At 48.2% G+C, this 16485-nt stretch overlaps 1 protein-coding gene across 6 annotated transcripts in view; it reads left to right on the top strand.

Moving 5' to 3' along the window:
• The first annotated feature begins 4244 nt into the window (after positions 1-4244).
• TSPAN11 (tetraspanin 11) overlaps positions 4245-16485 on the top strand; it is a 74202-nt gene continuing 61961 nt past the window's right edge. The window contains exon 1 of one of the 6 annotated variants that reach the window (XM_045061260.1): positions 4245-4617. The gene's annotated coding sequence lies outside the window, so the exon portion shown is untranslated. The remainder of the gene's footprint in view (positions 4618-16485) is intronic. The other 5 variants (XM_023256683.2, XM_045061262.1, XM_045061263.1 and 2 more) reach the window with 5 other exon arrangements.

Below are 16485 nucleotides of genomic sequence, written 5' to 3'. Positions count from 1 at the left end.
CATCGCTCTCATGGGACTCATACCTCAGCTTGTACAGTTCAATTCCACAATCATTTCTTTACCACTTCCTATTAAACGCCAGATATCATTGCAAAAATGAGTAGGTTAAGTCATCAAGTTCATAGTCAAATGCAGGCTGAATTCAAGCTAATCTAAACTGATCAATATGTGATATCTGATCAGTTGCTATTCCTTCTGGAAAAGGAAAGGTGCTGACCAGATGCTATGAACCTCTATTTCTCACAGGGATGATGAAACTAAGGCCAGTCTCCACTCTCTAAGAGGGTAGAAAGACTCTCAGGAAGAGTTTCTCCCCCATTTTAAAGACTTAAAGGGGAAACAGACTGAGTCAGACACACTATGGGATGTGTATGAGGATCGGCTTGACTTCTACCTGAGGCTTTTCTACCAAGAACATAGATGTTTTTCCTGGGAGTGACTCAGAGTCTGTATGAAGAGTTCTCACCAGGGCCACATCAGCACGGCAGCATTGCTCAAACAAGCAGGAGTGTCAGGCAGGCCGGAGTAGAGGTTGTCAAGGGTTCGTTCGTTTTTGTGCAATCTTCCTAGGTGGTGACTGGAAGTTGTTTGGAAAGACAGGCTTGTGCTCAGGGGATGGAGAAATCCAAGTTTTAGGTTTCCCGACCTGTGATGGTACAACCTGGAAGCTACGCTAAGCGAATGTGCCATACATCCTGAGGATGCCGCCAATACCCTTTGGTGCGGTGGGTGCCTGTGTGTGTGTTGTATATGTGTATATCCACACACACACACACAAAGGTATTTTCTGTGACTCTCTTCTATTTCGAGGAATAAATATAGAAATTCTATTTCTAGGAATGGATATAGGTACTGTGATGGGGGAGCCAGGATATCAGGCCCTGTGCTGGCCTGGAGGGGATCGCACAAGACCTACCCTGTAACTCCAAGTAATAGGTATAGGCCATTTTATTTTTTAATTTTTTTAAGTTTATTTATTTATTTTGAGAGTGAGCGAGTAAGAGAGTGGGGGAGGGGCAGAGAGACAGGGAGAGAGAAACCCAAGAAGCCTCCACACTATCAGCGCAGAGCCGACACAGGCTCGAACTCACGAACCGTGAGATCATGACCTGAACTGAAGTCAACTCACTGAGCCCCCCCACGCACCCCGGTATAGGCCATTTTAGAGCAAAGGAAGTCTAAGTGTTACTACCATTATTTTTACACATCCCAGAAAGTCTACAAGCTCTCTACTCCAGCTTCCCATGTTGGATTGCTCTATCAGCTGTAAGGCAGGGTCAAGGCAGAAGCTCCTGGCACCCAGCCGGGGGCAGAGCTACAGACCTGGAGGAGAAGCACGGGTCTCCAAATCTGGGACGAAAACTCCTCCCTCACAGTAGCTTCATACTTAGTTTTCCACAGTCCTTCCCATTTTTTTTCCAAAATAAGAGACCACTCTCCCCATTTTGCAGATGCAAAACTCAAGGGCCAGACCTAACAGGCACACCAAGCGCTTGTGACTCGGCCAGTCCTCAGACTCAAGGAAACCACTGAAAGGGGAGACCATGACAACAAGAGCTGTCTCCTCCATTCTCTGCAATCTCTGGGCAAAGAAATCACAACATTCTTCTTATGAACACAGAAGAACAGAACGCAAGACTTCCAACTCGTGTCCCTCTCTCTTCCCTCCTCATCTAGCCCAAGCCAAACCTCCAGTTCCCTTCCCACAGACGTTCGATTCTCAGCCTTCTTCCTCAGCGTCTTCAAGTGTGTTCTGTGAAATAAAATGGCACAGAGGGAGATCTTGTGGGTGGAGCAGTGGTGGGGCAGCGGCCATCCCTTCATAGAAAGGGAGGACCAAACAAAACAAAAGCTACAAGTGCAGGAGTTCAGATTCTAGACCTGTGGGGTCTGGTGCAGAAGCCACTGCACATGTGTAGCTGTTGAGCACTTGAGATGTGCTAAGTGCGGCAGAAAGACAAAATGTTTTGTTTCAATTAATTTTAATTAAACTTAAGTTTTAAAATTGACCATTCAATTCGGTTATTGGACAGCCAAAGTATGTACGAAGCAAGTGAGATTTGTAACTACTTCTTCAACCATACACATTATGAACTCTAAATGCAGATCAAGGATTTCCAATGAAAATGTAGCATCCAAACTCAGATGCACTGAGTGTAAAACACACACCAGAGCTGGAAGACTTCGTAGGAAGAAAACGCAAAATATCTCATTAATAATTTTTATACTGATGCATGTTGAAATGAACATACTTTAGATATATTGTGTTCAATAAAGTTGTATCATTAAAATTAATTTCACCTGATTCTTCTTTTTATATTTTTAAATGTGGCTACTGGGAAATTTTAAATTGTGTATCACATCTCTATGGGTTCTTTGCTCTAGATGTTTAATGTTCCCGGGGATAGTGCTGGAGACGGGATATCCTGGTCCAGAGCCTCATTTATCACTCGCCCTCTCATATTGCTACAAGGTCCCTCCGGAACACTTTCCAGCCCTCTCTTTCTGAATTTCTGGTTTAATGTTACTGACACTGGGAACACTCACTTCCCTTCACCCTTATCCCGCTGACAGTATTCTCTCTCCCTAATCCTGCTCCCCACTTGCCTCCTCTACCCTGCTTTGGAAAACCCATTTCTACTACAAAGAGCTCTCCTGTCCCTTCCCATTTCAGTCTTTTCCTTTAACCCCACCTTCCCTGACTTTTTCTGACAATTTCTGTCTCTTGAAACAGCTTCAGTAGAGGTGAAGGTCTTCATGAGAGGTCTGCTTCATTAGACCTCTTAGAGGTCTTAGAGGAAGGTCAGGAGGAGAGGCCATCATTGTCTGTTCTTGCCAGGTCTCTCTGCTGCCACATGTCTCCCACCTTCCCTCTCGAATGCTGGTGACAGATGTTTCACTCTCCCTTTCTCTCTGACTCTACACCTCAGGTTGGATTTCTGGAAAACAGGCTCTGCATAGAGATGGAGATTGGTGGGTAGGAGGTCTTTCGGGAGATAGTCTTGGGAACAACTCCTATAAGAAAGTGAGGAAGTGAGACCAGACAGAGAGTGAACTTGAACTGAGATGCAGTTTCCACAGAGGCCTCAGCTGATCCCCTGGGGAACCTAGGAGCTGGGATAGCCCTTTAGGGTCCTCTGGTATGAAAGGAAGCAGATGTGTCTTTGTAGTCCTGCATCAACCGATTGGACCAGATGCCCCAAGGAGGGGCTATCTGGCTTACAGTCCCCACTACTGAAATGACCCTCTCAAAAGTCTCCCAAAGATCTCATTTCTAAGTCTAACCCTGTTTTCTTGGGCACCCTCCCCTTTGGTGTCCCTGTAGCACGGGCTCCTATGGAACATACACTCTTCTCCTGGATCTGGGTGTCCTGCACAGTGCTGACCCTCCTGGATGGCACCAGTTTCTTTCTCTGGCTCCTTTTCAAACATCTACCTGGGCTCTGTCCTCAGCCCGGCCCTCTCCACATTGTCCAAACTCAGCTTCACATCACCCAGAGTCTGCTCTCAGACTTCCACACTCACAGCACCACCATGGTCCTTCTTCAGACCCCCTCTCTACCTCTCCATGTACACCACACACAGCAAGCTCTGTAGAACCCACACCCACCGCATCTTCTGCATTCACTCCCATTTCAGGTCTTCCTCTCACACGGACCACTGTCGGCTCTGCTGATTTTTCTCTACTGCCATGCCTCCGTCAGCAATCCCAGCCTCCAACGTCTTCCCTGACCTAGCACCCTGGTAAATGGGTAACCTTGCTCGCAGCAGTCAAGTTCCAGAAGCACATGGCTGGATAAGCAGGGGCCTTTGTAGCTTTGAGAAATAATCTGCTCCACAGCTAGAACACAGCCAGTTAGTGGCAGCTTTGCACCTGTTCTCCGCAAGGGCCCAGCCAGGGATCTGTCCATCCTTCCTCTTGCCTCCAGTCTAGGAAGAGGTCTTGATTCTCCCTGGGCCCAGGAAACATAAAGCCCATGGTCCACAACACTCTCACTGGGACAGGGCGGTGATGGGAGTCTTCCCTACGCACAGGGGATCTGCCGAAGGAGAGGGGCGGCTCTTTGGGATCAGAGGGGCTTGTGCCTAGAGTCCCTGGGAGCCCCCACAGGCCAATGTCTCCCAGGACCTGAGCCTTGGAGGAAACTAGGGAAAAGCAAGACCTGAGAGAGGCCCCAGGGCGGGAGGCCCGGGAGCGGCGGGCAGACGCGAGATTGTGAGCCGCCCCTCCCCTCCCGGCAAGGATCCCCGGGCAACCACCCAGCTGCCCCTAACTCCGACTTAATTGGCTCTGTGAGCTCCGAACTGAAGAGAGGCCAACTCCCAAACAAAGAGGCGGCCCAGCTCAGGGCTTCTGGGCGAGGCCAGCCCGGCTGGGAGGAACGGAGCCCGGGAATCGGAGCGGGGCGAGCCGGGAGGGTGGGCGCTCGGGAAGCGGGGCGGGGCGGGCCGGCAGGAAGTGCCCGGGGTGCTGGGCTGGAGCCGGGCCGCCCGCACCCTGACCCTCTGAAGGTGGGAGGGCCCGGAGCGCGGTGGGGGTGCCCAGGCGAGCGCCGCGGCGCCTCGGGAGGCTGCGGGTCCCGTCGCTGCGTGAGGAGCCCCGCTGCGGGAGGCCCGGTAAGCGCCGGGGTGGGGTGGGGGGGCGGTGGAGAAGCGCGCGGGGGGAGGGGGAGAGGGAGGACGCGCGGGGACCAGGGGGCCCTGCCCGCCAGTCGCGCCCCAGCCCCGCGCGGAGGAGCGCCCCCACCTCCCTACCCGCGCCCCCGCCGCCTTTCTGAGCCGGACGGTGGCGGGGCCTGGGCTGGCGGGGTCGAGCGGACTCTGGGTGCGGGTGGGGGCAGGGGGCCTCCGGTCCCTCAGGATGGGCGTGTGCACGCACTGGGGTCGGCCGGGGCCGCAGCGTTTGTGCCCCTAATCATACTGTCCAGTGTGCCGTTCTGCACTTAGGGCCCTGGGAGGGAGCTCTGGGCTTCTGAGTGGCTCGTGCCGCCCAGCGTGCTCAGTGCCAGTCTGCCTCTCCTCAAAATGTCACCTGAATTCTGGTAGCTGGCTTTTATGCATAAACCGGGGGTGACCGGTCCAGAATAATCCTAGGTAGAATTGTGTGGAGCTTGGCCCCGTACCTCGTGCAAAACAGAGTTTGCTAAATGCTGGCAGCTGGTGTGTCTTCTGCATGCGCAGGTCCGTGCAGCAGATTGTCCACGAGTCCTATGGGGGCACATCTGCGTATTTGCGGGGACATGGCTGTGCGGGCCCTGTCACCTGTGTTTGCCTGTCCATTCCTGCAGGTGCAGTTGGCTGGTCTGATATGGGAAGAAGGAAGATGTGGATGGTTCTAGGGTGCATTGTTTTCACCAGTGATGTGTGCAGTGTCGACAAGTATGAACTGGCTGGAAAATATGAAAGGAGGGGTCAGTCTGCAGGGGCAGGAGAGCATCTCAGCTTGGGTCTGAATTGCTTTAGATCTCACCAGCAGGTGGGCACGCATGATGAGACAGCAGTGGCTCAGAGAGAAGAGACAGCTTCTAGAAATACCCCTAAGTACCCTCCAAGGCATAAGATGTAGATGGAAGGGTGGGAGAGAGAGAACCAGGGTGGATACTCTGTTTAATTTGTGAGCGTTTTGATGATAGCTACCTTTGGGGTCTGGAGCCCTGGGTTTGCATCAGAATTCAGTGGTTGTTACTACGTCACTAGCAATGTTCCCTGCACAGGTTGCTTTGGGGCTCAGTTGCTTTGTGTGCAAAATGGAACTAATAATTGTCGTCTTGCCTACCTCGTGAGGTGACTGGAAGCTCAAATTTGCTAATGCCTGTGCAGTGCTGGGACAGCGTTTGGTTCCGAGGGTGAAAGGCAAACACTCCGAGACTTGGGGAACACTCTGAGAGCCTGGGGCTGTTTGCCTGGGGGTAGGAGAAGAAGCTGTTTGCATAGTGCTTCCCTTGATGTTCAGCATCGTAGGAGCACATGCCTGGAGCCTGGTTTTGGACTCTTGGTGTGTGACATACCTACAGACCTGTGTGTGATGCCGGAGGTTTTGTGAATGCTTCTATAAGAAGAAAACTGACTTGGCTGGTCTTTAAGTCATTTAACCCCACAGCAGCTTGACTTTCCAGGTAGCCTTCCTCCAGGTGAGCCACCATCTTGCCAACAATAGAAGCAGTAAGGAGCACTTTCCACAGTTTGCCGCCAGGGAGATAGGAGAGGAGGAATCTTTCCCAACTAAGGTCGTGGGTCTGGGATGTCAACTGCATGGTGCTGTCTGCTGGGGTACAGCGCTCCCAGACTCTAACTGGCCGAGCAGGGCTGAGAGGGTGCCAGGAGTCATGACAGACAGCCCCGAACCCCAGGGCATGGTTGGTGGCTTGTGGGCAGTTGGATGTCCCCTGCCTTGTTTGCATGCAGTGGCTATTTAGTAAACACTGTGAAAGGAGAGAGCCCTGAAAACCCAGGGTCAAGGACTGGCTCGGGCTTCTGACTTGATGGGTGACCTGGAGAAAGTCACTTCACCTCTTTTGGGTCTGCTTCCTCATTGGTCAAAATCAGGGCATCTTTCCAGATTCTTGTTGTGCCATCAGTTCACATTTTGCTTCCCCAGACAGACCTTTCCCGATACCCCCAACTAAAGTAGCTTTCTCCTGGGGCGCCTGGGTGTTTCAGTTGATTAAGTGGCCAACTTTGGCTCAGGTCATGATCTCACGGTCCATGAGTTTGAGCCCTGCATCCGGCTCTGTGCTGACAGCTCAGAGCCTGGAGCCTGTTTTGGATTCTGTGTCTCCCTCTCTTTCTGCCCCTCCCCCATTCATGCTGTGTCTCTCTCACTCTCAAAAATAAATAAACATTAAAAAAATTAAGTAGCTTTCTCCTGGCCCGCAGTCACATTGCCCTAGTCCTTTATAGCACTTTCCATCATCTGAACTTAGCTCTGCTACATCCAGCCACATTGGGAGATTCAGGAAAGCAGGGGCTTCCCCTGTCCTCTTCCCTGCTGGCTCACCAGCACCTGGAACACAGTAGGTACTTGAGAAACGTTGTGTCAGTGAGCAAATAACTTAGTAAGTGAGGAGTGGCAGCCTGCTTTTCATATTGTGCTCCCTGGAGCTTTTGAGGGAGGAGCAAGCCCCATGAGCAGGGCCCTGGGTCCCTCACTGCAACAGCTGGGGGTTAATCTGGGTTACTGGCTGCCTTCCAGGTAGGATTTCCTTTGAAGAAAGGGCCCTCCCACTAAAATAAAACTGGAAAACCATTGTGGCAGAAGACTCCTGGGCGCCTGTGCAACTCCAGCTTGAAATAATAGTACCGAACTGGTAGTAGTGCCCACTGGGTTCGGACACTCAGGTCCCACACGTCGTTCCTGCCCGGCCGTGGAAGGCGTCACAGGGCTGTTTGTTCTGCAGCCGGCTTAATTTCCTGACATTTTGGACAAGGTTAATATGAAAATGGTTTTGCACACAGTACGGCAACAAGGGGCACATGGGAACTGTGAACCGTGTGTGAGATAAGCGGGAGGCGACACCGAGTACTGCAGAGTGGATAAGCCACGCTCTGATATTTGAGAGCTGCCTGTTCAGGGTGACCGTGTCTGGCATTGTCCTCCCAGGCAGACCACCCAGATGTGCCTCCTCCCCAGCAGATGTCCACTCAGCATGGTTTTTCTTGAGTAGTTGGCAGTGGACAGGAGCCCTCTCTCTGAGTGATTCCTGAACCTAGACAGCGACGTGATGGTGCGCCCCGACATGTATTTACAGCAGTCCTGTCAGCCCCACGTAAAACAGCCGCTCCCGCTGTCTCTTCCTGTAGATATGTTTGCAGCTGGCATTGTGACTCCCATGTCCAGCACTGTGCCTGGGTTTTGGGCGTAGAACACCTGTTTACCACAACCTTTATTAATTCCCATGGGAGTTAGTATACCACAAACTAGTATATAGTATACTATAATATTATATAACACAATGTTTTATATGTATATATATATAATTATGTAAGATATATTAATGTTGCTTAGGATATAATATGTAATATATAATATAATATATGCTATACATATTAATACATATGGTACATTATTAATATGTATATATGTTATGTAATTATATTACATATTATATACTATTAGTATCATATATTATTATACACTATAGTACTATTACTATTATATACTATATATGTAGTATATAGTATCTATAGTAATATATAGTGTATAATATATATAGTACTATAAATAGTATGTAATAGTAATAGTATATATAGTATACAATAGTACGTACTAACAGTACGTATATAACACATAGTTATAGTATATATCAGTATATAACAGTTATATAACAGTATATAACATATAGTAATAATAATATATATTAACAGCACTCCCATTGATGGAGAAGGAGGTTCAGCTGTTTTGTTGGGTTGTTTTGGGAGCGTAGTTGAGGAGGGAGACTACAGAGAGAAGTGGAGGGAGGAGATAGAACCCAGAAGAGAACCCTTTGTTAATTCCTTCAGACCATTGACCTTGCTTCTTGTAGACGTCCCTGCTCTGGCGGACTCTTGTGGGCTCCTAGGTTCATGAGGTTTGTACTTACAAGGGGGTGTGCTGTCTGTTGCCTGGTTGAGGGGAGGGCTTATCAATATGCACATATTTAGGTGCCTACATATTCACCTGGCACCTATTATGAGCCTCCAGGCCTGCCAATACTTAACCTCCAAGCATCGAGTTGTTGAGAAACCCCCAGGGAAGAAAGGAGAAAACAGCTGAGTGGAAGCTGTGTGGTGTGGCGCTCACCCAAGCCACAGCTGGAGCTCAGGGAGGGGAAGGAAAAGCGGTGTGAGGCAGGGGGCGGTGGAGGGCAGAGAGCCCAGCTCTGGGTCAGACACTCCAGCCTGGGATCCCGGCCCTGCCCCTTCCTCCTGGGTGACCTTTCATGTGTTACGTGACCTCACTGAGGTTCAGTTTTCTCATCTGCCCACCAAAGAAAGGATCTCTAACTCCTGGCTGGCCTGGGTACGGATGGCTGAGTTAGGCCTGGAGAGCTCAAATTTGTAGAGGGGCACAGAGTGTGTGGGCTGCCCAAGGTGAGCACTCTGGAGAAGGGTCTCGCTGACAAGGGGGTCCACCAGGTGGTGACTGCTGCCCTGTGCTTTCAAACCCTGATCTTACGTGCCAGTCATCTGGGGATGGGGTGAGGGAGGGGGTCGCCCGGGCCAGCCAAGCCCCCAGTTTCTCCTCTGGGCCCCTTCCCTCCCCACTGGGCCATTCCACTCCCCACACATGACTGCAGGCAGGATGCATCTGGATTTCAGCGGCTCCCTCCCACCTCACTGCCCTGTGTACGCATCAGGCCCTTCTTAAAGGCTTAAGGAGTTTTACTGCAAAATGCCAAGAATTCAAGAATTGAGGATATTACAGAGGCTCAGGAAATGTTAAAGGAAATTGCTCTGACATTCCCTGATCTGGTTTGAAGTAGTAAGTTTTGAAATAGAGTTCCGTGACCCTCTTTGATGGCAGTGGATGAGAACCTGAAGTTTTTCTCACCTGTGTCCTGACTTACAGGTTCTTCTTTTTTGAACAGGGAGCTCAAGTTTTGAAAGATTCATGTGAGCCAAACTTCAATATAAATGAAAATGTGTTTCTCCATTGGAAACAATTAATCAAAGACCTTTTCTGCTTATGTCATTTACATTTTTAAAAGATCAGCCTAGACCATTTAACCAACAGATTCCAGTATGTTTAAAGGCTCAGAAAAGAACAAAGAACAAGGTTGGGCTGGTGTTGTCCAGTTTGTCTGAGGTTTGGAACAGATTGTAAAATTATGAGAAGTTTTCCATTATCCCGTTTGATCACACAGATGTGGTAAGCTAACCTCTGAAGCTTTTTCAACAGGTAAAGGTCCATGTTTCCATAAGTGCCCTTAGAATATTGTAAAGACATTTCTCTCTCAGAACCTCCTTCTACAGACAAGTACTAGGATTCTGACACTTGGACAACAATGTCTTATATTTCAGAATTATATTCCTTACCACTGCTCGAGGATAGAAATTATGTTTATTGACTTTTTGTCCCTGACAACTAGCACCATGCTGAACAAACAGTATGAGTTCAGTAAATGTCCACAAAATAGATATTTCCAGAGGGAGATTATCAGTCATCACTAAGACTGTGTGCTTAGGGAGAAATCCCACAACCAGGGCTGGCTACATAATTTGTGGGACCCAGTGCAAAATGAAAATATGGCCCCCTGATTCAAAAAGCACGAAAAAGTGCCATTGAAAGTAGTAAATGTAGAGCTTTTTCCTGTCTTCCATGGTCTCTTTCTTGACTTGTCATGGTGGTTTTGGTTGCTACTTAATGGCATTCCAAGTAAAGAAAAATTAAAATTTTAAATGATTAGCATGCATTTTGGTATTCATCTTTATATTGTGCAATGCTGGTTTTAAACACACGTATGCGAGCATTTAACTCCTATGTAGAATCACCAAAATCACACAATGCAAATATCATAGCTCATGTTTTGTTCTTCTCAGAACACTGGAAATGATGCACAAAACGACCTCAGCTGTTTTTATTTCACTTCTTGATACACGCACATTCTTTTTATTTTTTTATTTTTTTTAATGTTTATTTTACAGAGAGAGAGAGAGAGACAGAGCACGAGTGGGGGCAGGGCAGAGAGAAAGGGAGACATAGAGTCTGAAGCAGGCTCCAGGCTCTGAGCTGTCAGCACAGAACCCGACGCAGGGCTCAAACCCATGATCAGTGAGATCATGACCTGAGCCAGAGTCGGATGCTTAACCGACTGAGTCCCCCCAAGCTCCCCAATACATGAATACTCTGTCAACACACTGTCACACTCCACTTCCAGCCTAAGGGGAAAGGAAGGATTGAAAGGAAAGGCAATAGTGCATGGACCTTTCTTCCCTTTAGTTCATCCTTTTCAGTGCAAGTAGGTGACTGATGCAGGAAGGACCCCAAGTAGGAAAGGACAGGGTATCATAGGGTTCCTTAGCTGTTGGTGTTTCTTACAAGGCATCACTCACCTTCTGTATTTGAACCCAGCTCTGGTTCCAGCAGAGAACTTGACCTCCCTGGGTCATCTGCTCCTGCTTACTCTGTCAAAAACCAAACACCTTATCTTGTACTCACTCACTTTGCAGCTCCTTGAACTCCACACCTGAAGGGTCCCCTGGATTTCTGTGCTCATGGATGTGAGAAATAAGCCCACTGACCCAGTTAAAGGAGGGACGCCAAGACTCAGAGCACAGTGAAGTGAGGCTTTAACCAACGTTCTTGCAACAGCAGGTTTCTGATGGACAGGCACACAGGGGACAGTTACAGCAGACAATTTATCTCCTAGCATTCAGGTCCCTCCCCTGGTTCCTCATTGGCTGAGTCCTGCAGAGGATACAGCCTTACCTGGACGTCGCCTCTGCCCATGTAAGGCAAAAAGGAGTCTGATTAGAACAAATGTACATTCCCTGAGGTGATGCATCAGCGACTTCGGGTCTTTAGCCCATGCTCATTGTAAAGCCCACAAAAAGCCCAGGAAATGGAGAGGGGAAAAATAACCAGGAAGTGAAGTGTCTTAGGGTTTGGGACTCCATTGGGGAGTGGGAGGAGGGGGGAGAGCAGGTTTGAACATATTTCCAAAGGTTGTAAACCTATTGTTAACTAGACGGTACAGCTTTTTGGTATTTCTGAAAATGAATCATCTCCCTTCTCACATGGGTATCATGGATCAAATGAGATCAGCAAGAACAGTGGACACACGCACTGAGCATTTCTCTCTGTTCACATTGATGCCCACTGTCCCATAGGGCTTCACTTACAAAACACAAGCTCAAAGATTAAATCATTAAAAATTCCAAGATGCCAACAGCAGAGCATTAAACAGAGCACCAGTCCCTTGTCAGCACAGGGCACTGAGAGTCTGCACAGTTGCCTGCTTGTGGAGTCAGCCCAGGCTTCAACCCTTGACCTTCCATTTTGGTTACATTTTTAGATGGTGGTCCACTTGGAGCAGAACAGATCCTTTAAATGAGCGGGCCATTCAGGTGCCCTGAGATTCTAGTTAGTCATTTCTGTCTTTGGAAAACAGCAGAGGCTTCCATTTCCTTGTCCAGGTCTCCATCCTTCTCCTTTAAAGCATTTACGTTTTTAAAACAGTCAGTTTGGATCTTTCACTCACAGGTTCTAGTGTGGTTGAGAGGCTCAAAAGAAAAGAACAAAGGACAGGAGGAGAGGTGAGAATAGTCCATTTTGCCTGAGGGTTGGAATATGCTGGAAAGCGAAAAGCTTGTAGGAGTTCTAAGTCTGTTCAGAGATACTGATTAGCTGTTCCAGGCATGACCATTTTCATACTGAAGCCAAGCGGATGGTTTGCCATGGGGAAAGGTATGGCTTTGTTACCAAAGGACAAGTTGATCTTTGGGTGACTGCACATTTTGGGGTGCTTTTTGCACACAGAGAGGCTTTAGGGAAGCCAGGCCTTCTGGGAGAAATAAATCCCACTCTCTGTGGGGAGAGAGGTGAGGCAGGGAGACAGGAATTTAAGACTAGAAGTGCTAGAACAAAATGAAATACTCAGAAAGCAATTCACACTTCTTGATGGCAGAGCAGATAGCTCCGGGCTTTTCACTGCTCTGGAAACCTCAAGTTCCAAGCAAGTACTAGGAAGCAAGTACTAGTACCAGGAACTGAAAAGGGAGTTTTTTCCACCTTTTTTTTTTTTTTTTTTAATATATAAAGACCTGTTGGAAGAAGCAGTTAGAGATAGCACAGAAGCCACATTTACATTGTACCTTGAATGCCTTTAAGTTGGTCTACCTTCTGCCTTGGTGTTCCTGTATTGTCCAAATAATGCTAATTGTAAGTAGCAATCTCCATCATCAAATTTGGTAGTTGCATGACTCACTGTTCTCCAGGGGTCCACAAAATGGTTCTGTATGGCCTACAGGCTACAATTATATATTTAAAAGGCTGAAGCAAATGAACAAAACAAAGAGGAATATGCAACAGAGACCATGTGGGCCGTAGAGCCTGGGACATTTACTAACTAGTCTTCTAACAAATGGTTTGCAGAGCCCCAGTCCACCCACCTGAGGTTATTGACAGTTTGGGGACCCCAGAGCACTGAACGTGGGCACAGGGGCTAGAGGAAGGCCTAGCCTCTGAACCCTGGTCTCTGAGACACCGCTTTCATTCACGTGGGCTGCAGCCTGGGAGGCCAGATTTTTACAAACTCCTCAGGTGGTCTTAGTGCAGCAAGTGTGAAAAGCATGGTCCTGAGACAGTTGTTCTCAAAGTGAAGTTCTGCAGAATCAACATCTTATTGAATTATTAGTGGCTTATTAGAACCTCAAAATCCAGGGTGGACTCCGACCTGCTAACTCAGAAACTCCCCGGAGGTAGACCCAGAGATCTATGTTTTAACGAAGCTTCCGGGCCATTCTGTTGCAAGTTTGAGAACTCTAAGGCTTGGCCTTTCAAACCTGAACCTGCTCAGTCAGGCAAACGTCATGTCACAAGGACATCGGGTAGAGAGCACAGGAGGAAAGGGGGGAGGCTGGCAAGGGGGCAGCAAGGCCTCCAAGTCTTTGCTTTGAAATCTAAGGCTCTAAATGACTGGAATTGTTCTTTTATTCACAACTGAGGCCCTGGAAGGTGAAGTGAGCTGCAGGAACCAGAACTTGGGACCAGAATAATACTACTAACAACAACAGTCATTAATTCCTCCCTTATGAAAGTTATCATTAACAATAGGTTTGTGCTCTACTTTTCATTACTACACGTTTGTCTTTTAGTATCTTAACTTATATAAGGTTCCCACTTGGTAAACTCAGGGGTTTAAGCACACTTCTGAACTGTCTTGAAATAATTTAAATAAACATATACGTGCGTAGGAAGTAGGAAAGCTATGTTGCTGACCTTCGCCCCATAACTGATGGATGAATTCTCTTATCCCAACTGCCCCCTCTAGGGATTCTCATAGGGTACTCTGCCCAGGTGCTAGCCCTCCAACAATGTAGCATGGGGGACACTTATGAGTGTAATAGGATCTATGACTTATTGATGGCCTACTATGTGCCAGGCAGGCATGGTGTGATGTTTTAACATACATTATTTCCTGGAATCATCACAGACTTATAAAGTCAGTGGTATTATCCCCATTTTACAGTCATGAATGTTGAGGCACACATAAATTAAAGACTTTCCCCAAATCCCACAGCTAACAGATGGCAGAGCTGAGATTCAACCCCAGGGAGGTCTGGTCTCAAAATTGGTGAGGGTGGGGAGGCAGGGGAGCTGGCACGTGATCCGGCCTGATGAAGCATTTTGGTAAATCTAAGCTGGATGAGCTGGTGGGCACAGAAAGCAATTATTCCTTGTTCTCCTCATTCTTGCCCAGTGTCCCGTGCATCCTTGGCAGGAGGTGAGCCCACACCTTCCAAAGGTTGGATTGCTGATGTGCCATCTTAGAAAGAATTCAAGGACCAGTGGTGCACAGGGGACCAGAGGTAGAGACTCTGTTTGAGGTGTCAAGAATGCAGTTGCTACCCACAGAGCTGGCTGGGCTTTAAATTCTTCCCTCCTCACTCTGGAAGTTAGCAGCCAAAGTGGTGTATAAATATTACATACCACACATTATCATCACCATCAATAATAATGAGGCATCCTTTTAGAGCTCTTCACAGTTCCAAAGCACCGTAGGCTCGTTAGTTCCCAGTGTCTAGTATTAATAGGCTCAGTAACAACTAGAGGCAGTGGGAGCTCAGAGACGATGGCCATTGGCAGCCTGCAGTCCTCCCAAAGCCCAGGCACTGAGCTGAAAACCAGAGATAGGTGCCTGGGGGCCTCTTCTCAGACCTATTCAGGGAGAGCAGAGATAGACATCTACCCTCTGCGTCTCTCTGGCCTACAGATGGGAGCAGACTGACTCCATCTTCTAGTCCTGGGACCTGCAGGCGGCTTTCCAAACCTCGGGTAGTGATGCTTATGGTGATGATGTAATTAGTCCATGGTTAGGGAGCCGATGTGGGCAATATCTAGGGTGTTCTGATGCCAAGTCCGTTTCTATAACATCCTCCCTCTAGAACTCATGGAACTAAAGTTCTTCCTTCTTTTTTGGAAAGAATTAGGGTAACCGTGTGGGGGTTGTTGGTTAGTTGCCATGCGAGTGCATTATTTCCTTGCCCAGAAAGGTCAAATATCTTTAAAAAGACACAAATCTGTGTGTTTGGCTCTCCTCCAGGGAGAAGATTCGAATGCTTTCCAAGGGGGTTTCTAAGTCCCTAGAAAATATGTTTCTACAGACCTGAGATAAAGAAAATATGGTTTATTTATCAGGGAGCTTAGCGGCTTCCACATTCTCTTCAATAAATTACATCACTTTCTGGACTTAAGACCTAACAGATTTACATCCAAGTCCCAAAGTGAAAATTGGAATTTAAATTCGGATGCGTAAATGTTCTCTCCCTCACCCTTATGTACATAAGCACACAGTTCTATCGGTCTGTGTGGTGTGGTAGAAAGCAAGCTCAACCAGGGTCTGGAAACCTGGATTCCAGCCCCAGCTCTGCCTCTTCGGCTTCTCTGGGGCCCCTGGGCTCCGATCCTGTGCCTAACTCAAGGCCTTTCTCTTGGGAGTTGATAATCCAGGCCTTGTCTATAACTACCCAAAATAGGAACCTTAACCTTTCTGTTAAGGAAAGTCCTAAACCTCTTTGGGGATCTGCTAAAACCTATGGAACTCCAGCATATAAATGGTAAAAAAGAAAAAAAATTTTTTTCATATAATTTCAGGGGCCTCCAACTTAGAACCCCTTGGAAGGAATGGTCTTTTAGATTCACACAGCTAAGCCATGGTGTCCTGCTCCAAAAACAAGACAGGCCCTATTTTGAAAGCAAATGAGAAATTGTACAAATCCTACTCTCTGGGAAATGGGACAAGTTTTTATGTCATTCAGGCTTCCCCCCCCCCCCCCGCCCCCCATTTCCTGCTGCCTGGAAGGGAGTATCTGTGCCTTTCTGGTTCCCAACGAGCAGGTTGTGAATGTACTTAAGCCAAAGTAATGTGCACCATAATGAAGGCTTCTTCAGGGGTCCTCCTCCTTCCAGCCCAGAGCATCTCTCCTCTAGCCTGGCTGATCCCTGCCAGAGAACAGAGCATTCAGACTACCCTCTTCCCCTTGGTGGAGGCCTCTACTGCTGGGGAGGTCAGGAGGAAGCAGGCTGCACACTCAACCAGTGCTGACTGGCCTTCAAGGTCACTTTTTCTGGGTCCTTGCCTTCTCATCTCCACGGGACAGGGGAAGAAACTGGCTCAGGTACATAGGGGGCCCTGCCCAAGTTCACACAGCTGGTAAGAGTGACAGTACTTTTCCCTCCATACATGTGACAGGCAAATAAAGCATCAGGGAGCCAGGCTCACATCCACCTTCACTCCCCAGCCCCCTCCTCCTACCACCAGGGATGATGGAGGGGATAAAAGCCCC

The sequence above is a fragment of the Felis catus genome, chromosome B4 (assembly GCF_018350175.1).
Source record: "Felis catus isolate Fca126 chromosome B4, F.catus_Fca126_mat1.0, whole genome shotgun sequence".
Taxonomy (NCBI): domain Eukaryota; kingdom Metazoa; phylum Chordata; class Mammalia; order Carnivora; family Felidae; genus Felis; species Felis catus.
Note: the sequence above shows the minus strand (reverse complement) of the source record. Positions and strands in the feature narration are given on the sequence as shown.